Source organism: Peromyscus leucopus, chromosome 20 (assembly GCF_004664715.2).
Source record: "Peromyscus leucopus breed LL Stock chromosome 20, UCI_PerLeu_2.1, whole genome shotgun sequence".
Lineage (NCBI taxonomy): Eukaryota > Metazoa > Chordata > Mammalia > Rodentia > Cricetidae > Peromyscus > Peromyscus leucopus.
The window spans coordinates 60,735,934-60,754,292 of NC_051080.1; positions in this window are offsets into that span (position 1 = coordinate 60,735,934).

Below are 18,359 nucleotides of genomic sequence, written 5' to 3' on the forward strand. Positions count from 1 at the left end.
CTGGACTTCGATACACCTTCCCCAGACCCCACAACTTACCTTTCCCTTTTTTGTAAGTTACCCACTAAATAAATCTTCCTTTTAACTATGTGGAGTGGCCATAATAATTTCACCAATACCACCTGTCTCATAAATGTTCATTAAAAAATGTCTTATAATCTACGTACGGCATAGAACCTCCTTACCTCTGAGTTAACCTGGCGCAGACTTTCTCTGGAATATACTGCTCGCTTTGATTTGATTTGCTGAATGAATTTCTGCCTGAACCACCTTCCTTCTAGAACATAAGAACAGAGAAGAAGCCTTCACCTGGAAACACTTGGAGCATCCCAAATAGACAGCAAGTCTGATATATAGGAGTTCAGAAAACATGCTGGGCTTGAAATATAAATTGGGAAACTATTTGCATTTGGATTAAGGCAGTCAGAACTACACAAATGAATGTTCTCACTTATAGGTTGAAACTAAAACAAACAAACAAACAAAAACCCTAAAGGCCGGTAATAAAATTGCTGAAAACCAAAGCTTAAGGATGGTCGAAGAAACGTCACGTGGTGGAAGGGGAGGGAGTTTCCGAATTGAAAGCAGCAGAGGTGGGGAAACAATTGAAAAGACAACCTGAACTTTTTCATATAGTGGCTGTAGACATTGAGAGAAGCAATGGAAGCTGGGTTAAACAGTATTTGTGGGGGGCAGAGACAGAGGATGATCTCAAGTCCAAGGCCACCCTGGTCTCTGTAGTGAGCTGTATGCCAGCCATGGCTATAGAGTGAGATCTTGTCTCAGAATAAGAACATACGCACATGCATACATACATGTACACATATGTTCAGTTAATGATGAGGGGAAGAAGTGGATTGAAATGGGTGAAGAAGGATAAAGCTGAGGCCTCACAATAGGAAAGAGAAGCTTCTCTGTCTAGAGGTTTCTAACAATGCGAAGGAAAGAAACACTCAACTAAAAGGAGGCCTCATGGCAAGGGTGTTGGTGGTGGGTTTGTGTTGGAAGACAGAAAAAATTTAAAAAGATTTAGATCCTAGTGGGAAAAGAATAGAGAGGGGCCACTTGATGTCTGTGAAGTTGAGCTGAAGCAGGATGCAGAGCTTACACTTGTGGGAGGAATAAAGGAGGAGGAGGGAGAGAGGGAAAGAGGGAGGGAGGGAGGATCCAAACAATGGGAAGGGAGGGATGGAAGGAGGGAGGGTTGGGAGAGAGGGATGGAGGGAGGAAGGGAGGGAGGGAGGGAAGGATGGTAGGAGGGAGGGTCCTAACAGTGGGGAGGGAGGGAAGGAGGGAGGGAGGGAGGGAGGGAGAAAAAGAGGGATAGAAGGAGGGAGGGTCCTAACAGTGGGGAGGGAGGGATGGAGGGAGGAAGGGGTGGGGGAAGGGAAGGGTGGTAGGATGGTAGGAGGGAGGGATGGAAGGAGGGAGGGTCCTCACAGTGGGGAGGGAGGGAAGGTGCACACAGAAGGCATTTTACAAAAAGAACAGGAAGTGGCAGGTAGAGGTCTTGAGAAACGCAATGGGCAATTTGGTCCATGCAGCAAGTCTGTGCTTTTCTGCCCTCTAAGATTCAGGGTCAGGAGCGGCTTCTTCCAGTAACACTGGGAAACAGGTTTTCAACCACCCAGCAAAACTGTACAACCCTAGTTCCAAAGCAATCATAAATTTTTTTAAAAAGGGGGGGGACTCACTCTGAGCTTTCTTCAACATTGCTGTCACTCGGTGTGTGGCAACAGCAGACTGCAAAAGCAGTGAATGGACAGCATAGGACTGGAGGAACCGGGCATCGCACCAGCACAGACTATATAACACTATGACTAGCCGCCGCTTCCTGTCTTCATCCCGTGTGATTATCAGAGCTGTTTCCTTACACTATCTCCTTTCGGCTTCAGGAAGGTCTCCCTCATTTTCAGTGATAGTACCAAATGTTCTCCAAATTCCAAAAGGCCTCTGTGCAAATGCCTTCCCACACACATGGGTATGTGCACAGACTAATTAGAGCCTTACACAGTCTTATCCGACGTCTTTCAAGTCCTTAAGTTATTTTTGTTCAGCAGTTACTGATACTCTAGGACCTTCCTTGTTTCTTCATGATTATCAAAATCATGCTGGGATAATTTTATTGTTTGGAGAAGTTTTTGTTCCATTTCAGGTCGGTTGATTGTTCTACACACTGAACCCATAATTACTGCATCTAATATTCATTAAATGCTTTGTGTGCAGGGTGAGTCGCACCATTCTTATCTCTTAAACATCCGGTATTGTGGGAGGAAATATAATAGGTAATTATATAACTTTTTTCAGTGCATATCTAGATATTAGCTCCAGGTGCTACAAAACACCTGATGAAGAAGATACTTGGGTCGGTCAGAGAAGACTCAGAGGAGACTTCCTAAAAAGGGGGGCTACTTACAAACTGGGGTGTAAAGTAAAGTAGAAAGAGAAGAATATTGCAGAGAGTACATATCACTTACAAGGATCCAGAGAGATCACGGTTTGCTGCTGGAAACGTCCCTGTTTATTTGGCTTCAGGCCAGTATTAATGCAGCTCAGTGAAAGAATTCATTCTTTAAATCACTGTAGGAAGAAGGGCAACTTAGCACATTGTGAAGAGAGAAGCCGCAGGGCAATAACAAAAGGATGACCGGCATCTGGCTAGAGTCTGAGAGGACACTAGTTCCTTTTAGATGGATCTACCATGGGATAGGATGAGCTATTCGGCTGTGTAATTTCCCAGCATGCAATTCCTGCCATGTAAAATCGGTGGGTTCTGATTGGTTGGTGTTTGGTCCTTTATGGTTAGGATAAACAAACACGTATGCAATTAGTTATTCAATTCCAGACATGCAAATGAGAGCAACTCTGGGACTTGGAGTTGTAGCTAATTTTGTTTAGTGGTACCATTCTGCTATTCATTGTTGCTGTTGTTGTTTTGTATCACTTTCTAGACTGGGCTTACATTGAAAGACCCATTTCCTTTCTTGCCTCTAAATTATGGCATTCCCTACAGAGAGGTGACAGTCGAGGTCACACAGTAGACTCAGATTAGCTTCTAAAAGTTCACCCACCATGTTAAGGCGTGTGGATTTCATCCTCAGGGCACTGGGTCTGTGAAGACAGAGGTGTCGGGTGAATGAGAAATAACCAAGGATTACACATTAACTTTTGATCAACCTCTGTAGGGAAAAGTTATCATGACACTCCAAATAACATTATCTAAGTAGAAGCACTTCACAAACAGCTTCAGGCTGGCTCTTTGTCCTCTATTCTTGTTATCACGACTATGTATACACTTCCGGTTGGACTTGTGTCTTCTCCTTTAAGCCACCCACTGACAATAAAATAAGGTCAAGGGAAAGTTGGAAGACATTTGCAAAACAGTAAGTTATGTTAGGTCGAAATCGAATGTAAACAATCTGGAAGGGAATTCCCGTGTGAAAGCTGCTTCTAAAAGCACCTAGAAGTTAAACATAGCACCTTCGGCACAGTGCCTGGCACCTCCGTCAGTAAGAGTCCTTCTCAAATCACAGCCCTCCCGCTGTTTTCATTTCTGACTCCTGCTCTAGCTACGAAAAAATATGGAAGATGATGTTGAAAGGGAGAAGGTGGGACAATTCTGCACAGGGCATCTGCTCCAAAGCATGCTAGGATGGACTGCCACGGTTACTATATTCCCTTTGAGTCTTACAAAATAAGATAGGTAAGACACCCATTTCACACAGAGACGTTGAGCCTTTTAGGGTTGCATTCCCACTTCCTCTATGCCGGGCCCAGGGCTGAGCCACAGGAAGCTGTCTTGGGTCACAGTGCATGGTTCGGGAGGGAAGTGAGGACAGATTCTTTGCTCATGCCTTTCCAACTACATCACTATCAGGCTTCGCTGTCTGTTATCGGGGTCCTTTGTTACAAGGGCCGGTGCTCATGCAGCTTGCCCAGTTTCTGGTTCCCCAGCTGTCCCTGCCTTTCCGTCACTATGGCACCCTGAGTTGATGGCTGCCTGCCCAGTCAGACTTTGGAGTGAGTCCTCGTATTACTTTGCCCCTGGGTGTCTGCAACCTCCTGATCCCTGACTGCCCACCTGGGTACACTTCCTCTTTGGTTTCTAGCCAGCTCCAAGCAGCTCACCTGGATTCAATATTTTAGTTGCATTTTTGTCCCTTCCCAAAAAATCTCTGTCTGCCAAATACCACCCAGGTAGGGACCCTGACTCTTTCCAGTCTCCAAATCTCTGTACGTTTCCTACCCCAAGTCAAAGACCTGTCAATCACTCTCAGATCCTCCAGTAAGAGAGATCTTTAAAGCATGCTCTGTTTTCTCCTCCTCTATCATTGAGCATTTTAAAACAAATTTCAAATTGAATCTCAAGGAGTCCCATGATGGAGTACTAATGCTTTCTGTTATTATTAAAGTTGCAAGATCCAATTAAGTCCAATCATTTCTTGGAAATTGAATAGACACAGTAAAATCAAGTTCATGGGTAAATTTAGGTCAGAAAATAGAGAATTACGGGTCTGTGCTTTCTGAAAGGCCATTTACCTTACCTTTACTCTTCAAGCACAAACATAATTAACATTGACAGACAAGGAGGAAAAGAGGGAGGGAGGGAGAAACAGAGAGAGAAAGAGAGGCAGAGACAGAAAGAGATTTCATGATACATGATACTCTTTTAAACTTCAGGAGACAATCTATTTAAACCATCTTTTACCCAGGGCTGCTCATAGAGAGATTATCATATGTAAGAAAGCATCTCAACATCCCTGAATAGTTTTTACAAAGAGAGGGAGTCTTTCCTGAAGCAGGTGCTTAATTTGAAAACCTTACATGTAGCTATGTACACCTGCATAGCACAGTTGAGTTTGTTTTTTTTTTAAATATGGATAACTTACTAACTAATCATAATGTGTTTCCTGGTTCAAGATAAGATGTGAATGATCAAATTTCACATTTCAAGCTACAAAGTAATTACTTCAGAGAACAGAGTTCCATTGCCTGTTGGGAGGGAGGGAGAGAAGGAGGTAGAGGGAAGATAAAAGAGAGCTTGCAGTGGTGAAAGACATGAGAAATGGAATCTGGAGAAGTGAGGGGGGCTAATCATCAGGATTGTGTGTGAAGGGCAGGTTTGATTGTTTTGTTCTTTGAGCAGGGTTTTTCTACGTAGCCCTGGTTGTTCTGAAACTTTCTATGTAGATCAAGGTGGATTCAAACTCACAAACATCCACCTGCATCTACAATGCTGAGATTAAAGGCATGAGCTACTCTACCTGGTTTATCTTCCATCTTGATAGCACTGCCTTTAAAATGATAAGGAAAGAAGAAATAAAGAGCAAATATTCTGTCCCTGAATTAAGTTCACAATCTAGGAGCTGCAGTTGTGGGCTGATGGATCTCTGTCTAGCGGTTTAGAGTCATTCATCCTGACACTGCGAGAATCTGTCTCTGTTTCTGTCTCTGTCTCTCTCTCTCTTTCTTTGTGTGTGTGTGTGTATGTGTGTGTGTACATGTGTGCTTGTGTGTATGTGTGTGTGTTTGTGTGTGTGGTGTGTGTGTGTGCTTGTGTGTGTGTGGTGTGTGTGTGTGCTTGTGTGTGTGTGGTGTGTGTGTGTGTGCTTGTATGTTTGTGTAGTGTATATGTATGTGTGCTTCTGTGTGTGTGTGGTGTGTGTGTATGTGTGCTTGTGTGTGTATGTGGTGTGTGTGTATGTGCGCTTGTGTGTGTGTGTGTGTGTGTATACATGTGTGCATGTGTATATTGGGTCAGGAAAGAGCAACCTCAATGAGTTCCTCACTATGAAAAAACGTGACAGTTCTCAAAATAAATAAATGAATAACAAATACATAAATAAAAATGGATAGTCTTGAAAGCAGAGCATTCGTCGTTGGTGGCCTACGCCTTTAATTTCAGCTCTCTGGAGGCAGAAGCAGGTGGATCTCTGAGTTCAAGGCCGGCCAGAGCTGTTACACAGAGAAACCCTGTCTCGGGGGAGGAGAAAAAAAAAACAGAGCATTCTCAAGGCATGTTTCAGAGTTTATAGCAATGACTGTAAACTCAAATGTTACAAAGTCCAGGTGGTTAACAATAGTGAGCCAAAGTTTATTGAACATATATATGCAGGCATGAGTCTAAACAGCTTCATACATGGACCTAACTCTCACAACAGCCTTAGAAGATAGGCATTCTTAACATTCTTAACTCTGCTTTGTAGAAAGAACATTGAGGCACCTGAAGTCACAGGAATTCACCAGGGATGCTCAATGAGCAAGAAGGTAGGGTCAAGATTTACAGCCAGGCAGCATGACTGGGCAGGGGTGAGCCCATACTTCCTTTCTGCAAATAGATATAAACAAGGAAATGGACTGTTCAGGGCCCAAAGTCAATACAAAAACACAAGACTACCCTGGAGGAAAGCAGACAGTCCTTGTGAATGTCCAGCCTTTCCTGAGCCTATTGTTCCAGGATTTTCAACTTTTCTTGAAAGGAGAAGCAAAACTATAAATTATTTTATTTGTTTTATTCTATGTCTAGGGGTGTTTTGCTTCCATGTATGTCTGTATACCAAGGCATGCCTGATGCCCAAAGAGACCAGAAGAGGGAATTGGAAGCCCTGGAACTAGAACCATAGTTATGAAACACCATGTGGGTGCTGGGAATGGAACCCAGGTACTCTGGACAATCAACAAGTGTGCTTAACCACTGAGGCACCTTTTCAGCCCCCTTTTACCACTTTTAAGCATTGGCAATTTATTTTAATAATTTAAACATTGCATTTGGGATATAGCTCTGTTGACAGACTGTTTACACAAAATCCTGAGCTCAGTCCCAAACACTAAATAAACTTGTGTGTGGTACTACAAATCCATTACACTAGCACCCAGGAGAGGGATGCCGGAGGATCAGAAGTTCAAGGTTATCCTTCATTACATAGGACATTTGAAGCCAGTCTGAAATGCATGAGATCCTGTATCAAAGAGGAAAAAAGAAGAACCTAAATATTACCTGGAAAATCTGTTTTTAAAAGGAACTGTAGGCTGCTAATATATGTTACAGAAAAGGTTAAACATTCAAAAGTTTAACGGTGGGGTGCTTGTCTAATGGATGTGGTGGCCTGGACTCAATTCCTAGAAATGATGTAAGAATAAGAATGAAAATGATAATAAAAGAATACCAATAAAAATGAGAGAAAAGGTAAACAAGCAAGGAAGGGAGGAGAAGAAACTTGAAAAATTACATTTTTTAAAAAAGATAAAGAATGCTTAGTCAAAAGACAATCCAACAAATATGCACAAAGAAGAAAAAAATAATTAGAAACCACCAATGCAAAGAGGAGACCGTAGAAGGGCTTTGAGAACAGCAAAGAAAATTCTGACCTACTGTTGTAGACACGAACAAGTTGGAGGGAGGTGTCGTTCTTCAGCAAAGGTAAATATAATATGGAAAAGTAAAGCTGTTGCCATAAAATTCATGTCTCACTAACAATGAGCATGTTGTGTTCAGTGAGACATTCAAAATAAGAAGTAAATCCACACCCCATGAAGTTGCTTCATGAGTAGAAAAGAGTACAGAGTTGGGAGATGCTGATGTCCCTGATGCAGTGGGGTATGACCTAGGCACATGCCCTCCTTTGATTAATTAAATTAAATTAATTAAAGTCATGTGCATTTCTCTTCCAGACAGGCACAGGCAGGAAAAGCAAGTGGTTCTAGAATTCCTTATTTCAAGGAATCTTAAATATCAGTATAATTTTATTTGTACTACTAGTCCTTTTATTTGGTTTACTTGTTTTTTGAGATAGGGTTTTGCCATGAACCCTTGCTAGCCCAGAACTTACTATATAGACTGATCTCCAACTTTTAGAGATTCACCTGACTGCATTCTGAGTTTGGGGATTAAAGGCATGCACAACCACTCCCAGCCAGTTTTTTGTTGCTGTGGTTGTTTTGGTTTTGTTTTGTTTTGTTTTTCGAGACAGGGTTTCTCCATGTAGCCCTGGGTATCCTGGAACTCGATCTGTAGACCAGGCTGGCCTTGAACTCAGAAATCTGCCTGCCTCTACTTCCTGAGTGCTGGGATTAAAGGTCTGTGCCACCACTACCAGTTTTTAATTAATAGTAATATTCAATTAATATTTTTTATCTGTTTGTTAGACATTTTTGTCCTTTTTTATCTCATGCCTCTTTATATACTTAAAATATCATTTTAATTATAGAGCTAGTAACTTTTGAAGTATTATCATTTTTTTCATGTATTAAAGGCTTGGTTCTTAATGTAATGTTCAGCTTCTGAGAGGTGATTTGATCACAAGAGTCGTGACCTAATCAGTAAATTAATATGTTAGCATATTCTTAATTGGAGGGACTGTTAGCATTTAGGCATCTGTACTGGCCTGCTGTTAGGGTCCTGACAGGATGTACCTCAGCTGCAGCCACTAAGAGCACGCCCTCCCTTTGTGCATTCGCTACCTTTCCTTATAAAAGGTGGGCCTTGTACGCCTACCATCTCTGTCTCTTTCTCTTCCTTAGCTCTCACCCCCAGGGACCAGTCTCTGCCCCCCTTCTCTGCCCCTTCACTCCCTTCCCCTCAATAAACCACCACGTGGGCCCTGTTGTATGATTTGACTCCTTTGAGCCACTTTTAAAATACAGCATTTGGTGTCCTGACTTGGATAGACTCTCCCAACAGTCTGAGACATGCTGGGACCCTGAAACGTGGTCCACCTGCAACAACCCTACTTTCCCACTTAACGGATCGCTAGGAGTCTTCATCCAACACCAGTGATTGGTAAGCCCTCTGTTTCTGGCCATTTCCCACAAATGAGGCTTTGTTTCTTGAGCACAGCCCTGGCCTTCTGGCTTTTCTCAAAGTCCTGGTACCAGGCAACTGTATCTTGCTCGGGCTCTTAGCCCATCTGCCTCTGCTTTTTTGGATGACAGTCCACTGAGCAGCCTGTGCCTCCTCATTGGTCCTCACTGAATTTCTGGGACGCCAGAGATTCCAGCCCTTGGACCTACCTCACTCATGGAAAATTTGCCTACCTCCATAGTCAGCATCTGACTTAAGGGCTTAACTTATCTGCCTTTGCTGTCAGACTTGGTCCCATACTCCCTAGATACCAATCAAAATGGCTGCTTACCAGCCCCTCATATCCGGGTATTTCACACAACCTTTGCAGTCTTTGCCAGTGATATGATAGATGGAAGGAGGCACCCACCCTACTTTCAAGCTTTCTCTTATCAAGACCCTACTCCGAAGTAGCCTTTCGCTCTTTCGCTCTTTTGCTCTCCCTCCCCCTCAAACCTCTTGTAGTAACTTTGTTGCCTGTGGCATGTTTGTTTAGTGGCATACTTTGGCAGAGCCTGACAAGAGCACCCACTTCACCCTGGGACTCTACCTGCCTGCTCCACCCGCAGCAGATTCCTCTCTTCCACCTGTAACAACCCTGGTTTCTCATTCACCAACAGATTTGCCTTCCATTCAATACCAGGAATTGGGTCTCTGGTGGGGCTACCGGCCTCTGACCATTCCCCTGGATGTGACACTGGCCCCAGTATTCCTTGGACCAGGCAGTCAGGGAACCGAGAAAGAATTGTCCACTTTTAAACAGCAACCACGTGCCTCTCCTCCATCTTGCCTGGTGACCTCATCATGATTTCTTGTGAGCTGATTTCCAGGGAGTTGACTTGGATCCATTGGAATAGTATCTTACCAAGTCCAACTGGTGCTGGATGGTTCCACAGAACCTGCACAGTGAAGTGAAACAGCCATCTGCCCCAGGACATAGCCAGCACCCTGGTTTTCTCAGATCCCCCAAAGATTATCAACCACCCAGACGATCAGGAAGCAGTCTCAAGAACACAGCAACCTCATCCCCACCTCATCTGCTACCCCTTTCTAACTCCTCACCTTTTTATAATAAACAAAAGGAAGGAATGTTAGCATTCAGGCATCTGTACTGAACTGCACTTAGGGTCCTGGCAGGATGTACCTCAGCTGCAGCCACTAAGAGCACCCCCTGTGCGCATTCGCTGTTTCCTTATAAAAGGCGGGCCTTGTACACCTCCTGTCTCTTTCTCATTGCCTTCCTTCACTCTCATCCCCAGGAACTGGTCTCTGGCCCCTTCTCTGCCCCTTCATTCCCCTCCCCTCAATAAACCTCCTACATGGGCCCTGTTGTATGGTGTGACTCCTTCATCTACATTTAAAATACAACAGGGACTGACTGGAACTATGCCTTTTAATGATATGTATTGGATTTGGAAATTCTTTTCACTGCTTCCTGGCTGCCTGAGCTGAGCAGCTTCCCTCTGCCACATCCTTCTGCCCTGATATTTTTGCCCCATCACAGGCTGAAGAGCAAAGGAACCAGACAACCATGGACTCATCTCTGAAACCATGAGCTGAATTTCTCACGTAATTCATCCCAGCAACAAAAACTAACAGAAATGACCCTACATATGACAAAACACACAGCCCATGAAAGGCCCTTTGTGAAGCAAGTCCATGTGTGTGTCAAGGCAGTTCCACATCTTTTACTCGACAACATGACTTTTGAAAAAGACCTTATCAACAGATATTTAACTTCAGAGCTTTTATAACAGTACAAGACTTAAAACAGCCTAAAAGTCACAATCAGAAAAAAAAAATGATCTGAATTATTTGTTAAAATAACATGAGAAATGTTTATAATATCTCACAACAGAGAAGAAAAGAGGTTGTCTTAGTCAGGGTTCCTATCGCTGTGATGAAACACCATGACCAAAGCAATCTGGGGAGGAAAGGGTTTGTTAGGCTTATGCTTCCACACCATAGTTCATCATCAAAGGAAATCAGGACAGGAACTCAGGAAGGGTAAGGGGAGAACTCAGACAGAACCAGGAGGCAGGAGCTAATGCAGAAGCTGATGCAGAGTCCATAGAGGGGTGCTGTTTACTGGCTTGCTCCCCCCCCCACTTGCTCAGCCTGCTCTCTTGTAGAACCCAGAACCATTAGCCCAAGGATGGCCCCACGCACAGTTGGCTGCCCCAACTCCACCCCATCCATCACTAAGAAAATACTCTACAAGCTTCCCTGCAGCCCAATCTTATGGAAGCATTTTCTCAGTTGAGGTCCCCTCCTCTCAGATGACTCTACCCCGTGTCAAGTTGACATAAAACTAGCCAGCATAGAGTTTCTTGGGGTGTTTTTAGAGAAACAAATACATGGATAAAAATGAGTGGGTTGTGTTGCAGAATATTTGTTTACACTGTAAAGATGTGTCTCTGCCTAAGGTGCTTTCTGATTGGTTTAATAAAGAGCTAAATGGTCAATAGCTAGGCAGGTGAAAATAGATGGGATTTCCTGGCAGAGAGAGAGAGAAACTGGGAGATGGAATCTAGGCATGTGATTTCACCAGCAGACTTGGAGCAAGTTACCTAAGAAGAGGTAACTGAGCCACATGGCAGAATGTAGATTAAAAAAATATAGGTTAATAAAGTTGTAAGAGCTAGTTGGGGAAAATCCTAAGCTAAGGCCAAACTTTCATAATCAATAATAAGTCTCTGGGTCATTATTTACAGGTTGGCAATCAAAATATAGTATGACAAGAAAGCTTACTACAGGGCTGAAAATACCTGCCAGCTATTGTGACCATGTGAGATAACCATGGTTTACTCGTATGTGCTCTGTATTTGCTCAATTTGATGAGATGGCCCCCATAGTCTCTGGCAACTGAATGCTTGGTTCCCAGTTGGCAATTTGGATAGGTTAAGGATGCATGCCATTGAAAGACAAGTTGTTTTCAGTGATCCTCCCCACCACCTACCTCACTGACTCCCCATTCCAAACTCCCAACCGCTCTGATGCACATTTGCAGTTGAAGTTGCTGCTCTAACTTCGTGCTGCCCGCTACTTCTATTCCACCATCATGGACTGTCCCCCACCCCCCGGAATGATAAGCCAAATAAACCCTTTCTTTCCACGAGTTGTCTTGGCCATGGTGTTTTACCACAGCAATAAAAAAGTAACTAACACATTTGGATGAATGCATGTCCTTTTATACATATTACCTAAGCTGCCTTTTGGCTGGGAGGTGGGTTCAAGACAGGGTTTTTTGGTGTAATATGCCTTGGCTGTCCCAGGACTCACTTTGTAAACTAGGATAGCCTTGAACTCACAGAAATCCTCCTGCCTCTGCCTCCCAAGTGGTGGGATTAAATGCGTGCACCATCAATCCTGGCCATGCTGCCATGTTTTAGAAATGTGTTTCTTCAGTTCTTAGAGGATTTGATCATCAAGAACCATATAAACATGGTTACCTGGGGTAAACACAGATGTTAAGAGGTGAGAGGTAGATGGGAGGCCAGTCAAAGAAATTTTGTCTTGGGACATGTACCAATAGGATGCTACTTTTCCTCTGAGAGAAGCACTCTCTACTATAAACATAAAATGGTTTTATTAAAGCACACGATATAGCTCAGTGTATCTAAATGTAACGTCATGTACCAAGAAATCTGTGAGTCATTCTGAACCTCTAGTGGAGACACTGGGGCCTCTACTGGGCTCAGCCCAGGCATTTGGCTTCACAGATAATGAAGCTGCCTCTGGAACAAGGACCACTGAAGCCAATCAGGTTGGATATGTGCACAGCCAACCACAAATGAACACCCAATTAGAACGATCCTGTGTATTCTCAGGTTCATTTACAAAAGTCTGTGCCAAATTCTCAAGCAGACACATCTAATAAGTGGATCCTGTGCAGCACATTCAACCACAGTTACAAAGAAGACTACAAAGTGAACAGATAATACATGGCTAGACTATGTGGCTTCATAACTGAATAGTAGGCTATATCTCAAGGTAGGGCAATTTTCTAATTTTGAGAAGGATATTCTTGTACTAATAGTAAAAGCAAACAAATGTCCACTGCAAGAGATACATCACTAGGGTCTTATGGAGACACAGCATGGTATTCCGGATGCCAGGCATGTATCCATATGAAGAAAGCCTTGGAACTCAGCCTTTCAGAGTTTTGACAGAACATACAATTCTCCAGTAACATGAGATGGAAAGTCTGTGTGAATCATCTCTGAGGCCATCTTCTCCTTGCCCATCCATTGGCCCTTCTTGTCTCTTTTCATTTCTTATAAAGTCGGATATTTTATCCCACCTGCTTCTCAAGAGAGATACAAAATATAACACATCTTAGCTGACATATAGGATTAGTTCCTCAGCGACGAGGTACCTGCTTTCACTCATCTCTCTCTTGGGAGGGAATATGCCTCTTACTTGTTTTTCTTTTCCTTGGGGGATTATCTCTTAAACCTTCAATCATGCTATGCTTCATTTATTATTAAACTTTTTGCTGTACAGCAGATTACATGTCTAATATACAAACCTGATAAGCTTGTAATATATACCTCCAAAAACATGTGTTGTGTGCCAGAAAACCAACACCTTTGACTCCCCTTTTTCTTCTAAATAAGGAATTTACTGTCTGAACTCAAATGTGGCTCCATGGATCTGCCAGGCATTGTGTCTACCAGGTCTGTATGGCACCGCCAGGTTCTTGTCTTGGTTCCCATCTTGCCTGGGTTCACATGTGAGTCTAGCAAAACCCATTCAAACAATGGAAATGTAATAAGCTATGAATGGAAACATAGATCTAAGAGTTCAAATACATTTATGATATCATTTCCTTCCATACTGTCTGTCTCTGTGTTGGTTTTTCTTTCTGGAATAGCTCATTCCATAAGCTGATCCTGGAAATATCCAGATGCAAGAATGTCTTGTGCTGGGAAGACAGATCAGCAGGTAAAGGTGCTTACCACACAAGCCTGGTGGCCTGAGTTCAATCCCAGTAACCCATGCAGAAAGCTAGCTGCCGTGGTACACACCAGTAATCTCAGCTCTCTTAGGGCAAGATAGGAGGCAGAGACAAAAGAATTGAAGCCCTTTAGCCCACTAGCCTGGAATAAGCAGTACAGGAGCAAAAACAATAACGCTGACAAAGGAAAGAGCAAGGGCTGGAGAAATGGCTCAGTGGTTAAGTTGTTCTTACAGAGGATCTGGGTTTGGTTCCCAGCACCCACATGGCAACTCACAAGAATCCAGGAGTTCCAACCTTATCTCTTCTGCTCCCTGAAGGCAGAAACAGGTATACAAGTGGTACACACATGTACATGTAGCCAAACATACATATAAAAATAAATAAATAAATAAATAAATAAATAAATAAATAAATAAATATTTTGAGAATAAAAAAGAAAGAATGCCCTAATGTAGAAGATTGGTACAACCAATGGAGCCTTGTGATTTCATCTTACAGAAACAATCTGATTTATGAGTGGATATGAAGACTGGCTGGGTTCCTCTGTGTTCTTATTGTGAAGGCAGAAAGGTAAGCTGCAGAGACTGAGATGAGGGAGTTATGACTCATTAGATGATGTAAAGTCCTGTTTCCAAAAGGATGAAATGGCTTGTAAACAGGCAAAACACTGCTGTGCACCTCAAGATAACCCTGAAGTTGTTAGCAGATCACATCATGTTCAGGTGCAATTACAAGGGAGGTTTAGTGAACATTACAGGGATGAAACATGTAGTATAAGATGAGGTGAGGGAAGACAGAGGAAAGAGGAGGGAGGCTGGAGAAGTGGAAGACACCATCTTTTATGGAAATTCCAAGTATCTGCTGGAACTGACTTTGCTGGCAAGGCAAGTTAAGGTATCACCTACTCTATGATATATATGAGTATATGAACCTCTTGTAACATTGTTAATCAGGTAGATGCCTGAGAAATCAGAAATAAAACACGAGAAATACATTATCTCCTAAGAATTCTGGTCTATTCCTGATTTCCCATGACCCATGCCTAGTTCTTTGTTCCAGCTACTGGTCATGGTGACCAAAACTAACCACAAAGTAGGGTTGCTAGATTCAACAAATACAAATATAATAATGTAGAACTGAATTTGAACTTCAGTTACACAGAAATCACCTTCAAAGGATGTGGTGGTATGAAAAAAAAAATGGCTCCTCGAAAGGAGTGGCATTATTAGGAGGTGTGGCTTTGTTGGAGTAGGTGTGGCCTTGTTGGAAGAAGTGTGTCACTGTTGAGGTGGGCTTTGTCCTTTGCTCAAGCTATGCCAAGTATGACAGATCACTTCCTGTTGCTTGCGTATCAAGATGTAAAACTCTCAGCTCCTTCTCCAGCACCATGTCTGCCTGCATGCCACCATGTCCCACCTTGATGATAATGGACTAAACCTCTGAACTACTGAACCTCTGAACTATAAGCCACCCAATTAAATGTTTTTCTTTTGTAAGAGTTGCCGTGATCATGATGTCTCTTCACAGCAATAGAAACCCTAACTAAGACAAGGTATAAATGCAATATTTGGTGTATACTTGTTTTATTTCTGATTTATTTATTTATTTATGATTTCTCAGGCATCTACCTGATTAACTATGTTACAATAGGTTCATATACTCACATATATGTTTTATCTGAAATTAAGGTTGACTTAAATTCAGATTCATCCATAGTTTATCTGGTAATACAACTACATCACACGTACCTCAAAGTGCCCCTACTGAGATCTCACAGAGGCAGCAGGGACAGCAGCCCATCACCTCCCATACATTTCTACAGGAGCTGGACCTTGCTCGATTGCTTCCCTAGGCAGGGTTGCATAACAACTCTTAATAATAACCTTCTTTCAAAACTCTACTTCTTCATGTTCCTCCCATGGCCATACAAATTTGAATGCCTAAACACATTATTAAAAGCAGAATTAGTTGTCAGTTGTAGGGTTTTTTTCCTCTTAATTTTTGCTTATTTTTCCACAGTTTCACCCAGACATTTACAGTGATCATGTTCATACCTATTATCCTCTCTTATCTCACCCTCCGCCCACTTTTATTGTTTCCTCCCTAACAGTCATGAGGTTTCTGCCTTCCTGATTAAATGCTAAGACTTGTTAATTATGGATTTTACAGGAAGGAGACATTGTGGTTGCTACTCTATGGAAAAGAAACTCTGTGGCAATATAGGGTAAACATGTTTGCCTAAAGCCACACATCTGATGGAACTTGGGAATTCTAATTTAATAGATGACTTAATTGTCACAATTTTTGCCCAACAATTACCCCTTCTCTTGTTCTCACTCCATATATACACACATACATGTACACACACATAGACACACACCACACATGTTCATGTATGTGCAGCAGTTATAGATGTATATTTGTATTTATACATACATAATATAGCCTTATATTTCATTAGTAAAATATATTATATATAAACTATATAGCTGGTTAGTTATATTGATCTAAATGCTCACTCTATATGTAAAATTTAGCAGCACAATTTCACTGAAACTCCTTTTTCAACAGTTTTTTTGCTAGTAGATGTAAAAATAACAATTGGGTGAAATTGAGAATATGAACACACTTGCATCTCAATCATATTCAGCTGGTATTTTAATAGCCACTAGTGAGAACCATTGAGAAACCAGTTCCTATAAAATACCAGAGCTCAACTGTCACATGAACACAAACAGTAGGTAGTGGTGCATCTCTGGACAATACTGGCTCCACTGTGAAAAACAGAAAAGAGGAGACAGCTCATTAATGTCCAAGTGAGGTTGAATTTAAAGAGAGGTTAATGAAAACTCAGCATGGGCGGAGCCCAGAGACAGTTTAACGCTGTGAAACAAGCGCAATGTTTAGGGGGAAATGAGTACAAAGCAAACTAATTACTGTAATAGAAAATGTTTAATTAAAAAGAAGTCTGCTTCCTAATGACTATGCACACTGTAAACCAGTTTCTAACATTACAAAGATTGTTAAAGACAATGAACACAAAAGGCTTCAGGGAAGTTTGAGGAGGAGAAACTATTTGCTTATTATAAGCATTTAAAGTTAGCATCCTAACAATATTAGCCAGTCTGTGTAAGACCATTGTTAGCCAAGTTTATACTTATTTCTCTATTATACATATCCAGAGTTTCCAAGAGACTAATGGAATAGAAGAATTAATCCACCCAGCTTAATCCTTCTCTAGTCTAGAATTTTTTTTTATCAAGTAGGTCTTTTAATACCATTTTTCTTGTCACTACCAAGATAACAGTTTTTGATAATATAAAATCTGATGTTGACTTACACATGTGAGATAGGAACATTATAGAAACATCAGATTTTTTTCCCCCTAGTACCATGTGCTTCAAGAAAGATGGGGTTAAAAATTAATTGTATGATGGGCTGGAAAAATGTTCAGTCACTAAGAGTACTAGCTGTTCTTCCAAAAGAGACGGCTCATAACCGTTTGTGACTCCAGTTCCAGGGGCTCTAACACCCTCTCTCTGAGTCTTCTGGAATCACATATGCACAATGTATTTGTGCATTTATGCAGCAAAACATGCATATACATATAGTTATTAAGCCAAATTTTAAAGTAGTATGACATATGCTATGTATTTATCATTTTGCCAAACTTTTCAGTAAATTATTCTTCTTACTTTGCAAACGGTGTTTTAAGTACATGTTCTTTTTATAAGCTGTAAGCTAGACAATAAAATATTATTTAGCACTAGAAATAAATGTTATTAAACTATGAAAGGGTGTAAAGAAAAACTAAATGTACATTCCTTTTAGAAGGAAGTCAGTCTGGAAAGTTTGTATACTACATGATATTCTAGCAAAGGCAAAATTTTAACAACAGAAGATGAATGGTTGCTAAAGACTTGGAGGAAGGAAGGATGCCCAGGTTTCACCCAGACAATTTCCAAGGCAACAAAACTCCTCTGTAGAATACTACAGTGGAGAGGATTAATCATCACACGATTTGTCCAAACCCACAGGATGTATATCTGTGAGGGTGAGTTCTGAAGTGAACCATGGGCTACAAGTGATAATGATGTGTGGGAGCCACAGGATATGTGAGAAATTTTTGTACCTTCCACTCAGCTCCACTGTGAACCTGAAACTGTTGTAATGGAATCACAATCTTCCATCCTCAGAAGCTGCTGATCTCTGCTAAGATCTGCCTAGAGGCTATGCTTACAAATGTAATATAATTAGAAGAGAATTAGCCTTAATAGGCCATATCTATCAATGGAATAATTTTCTAGCAAGGTAGAATCTGGTTGTTCCTAAGTCTTAAGGAACACTGATAGTATAAATCCCTAGGGAAATATTTCTTTCTGTTTTTTGGTGAGGCAGAGTGCTCAGCATAAACCTGGCCATTTGAAATGGCTTTTCTCCAGTAAGACTCCTGGCAGCACCCATTCCTTCTTGTATAAATATTTTGTATAAACATCAATCCATTTCTTTATTTCATGCATAATACAAACTGTTGTCTATTGGATAAAATTGGGGAAG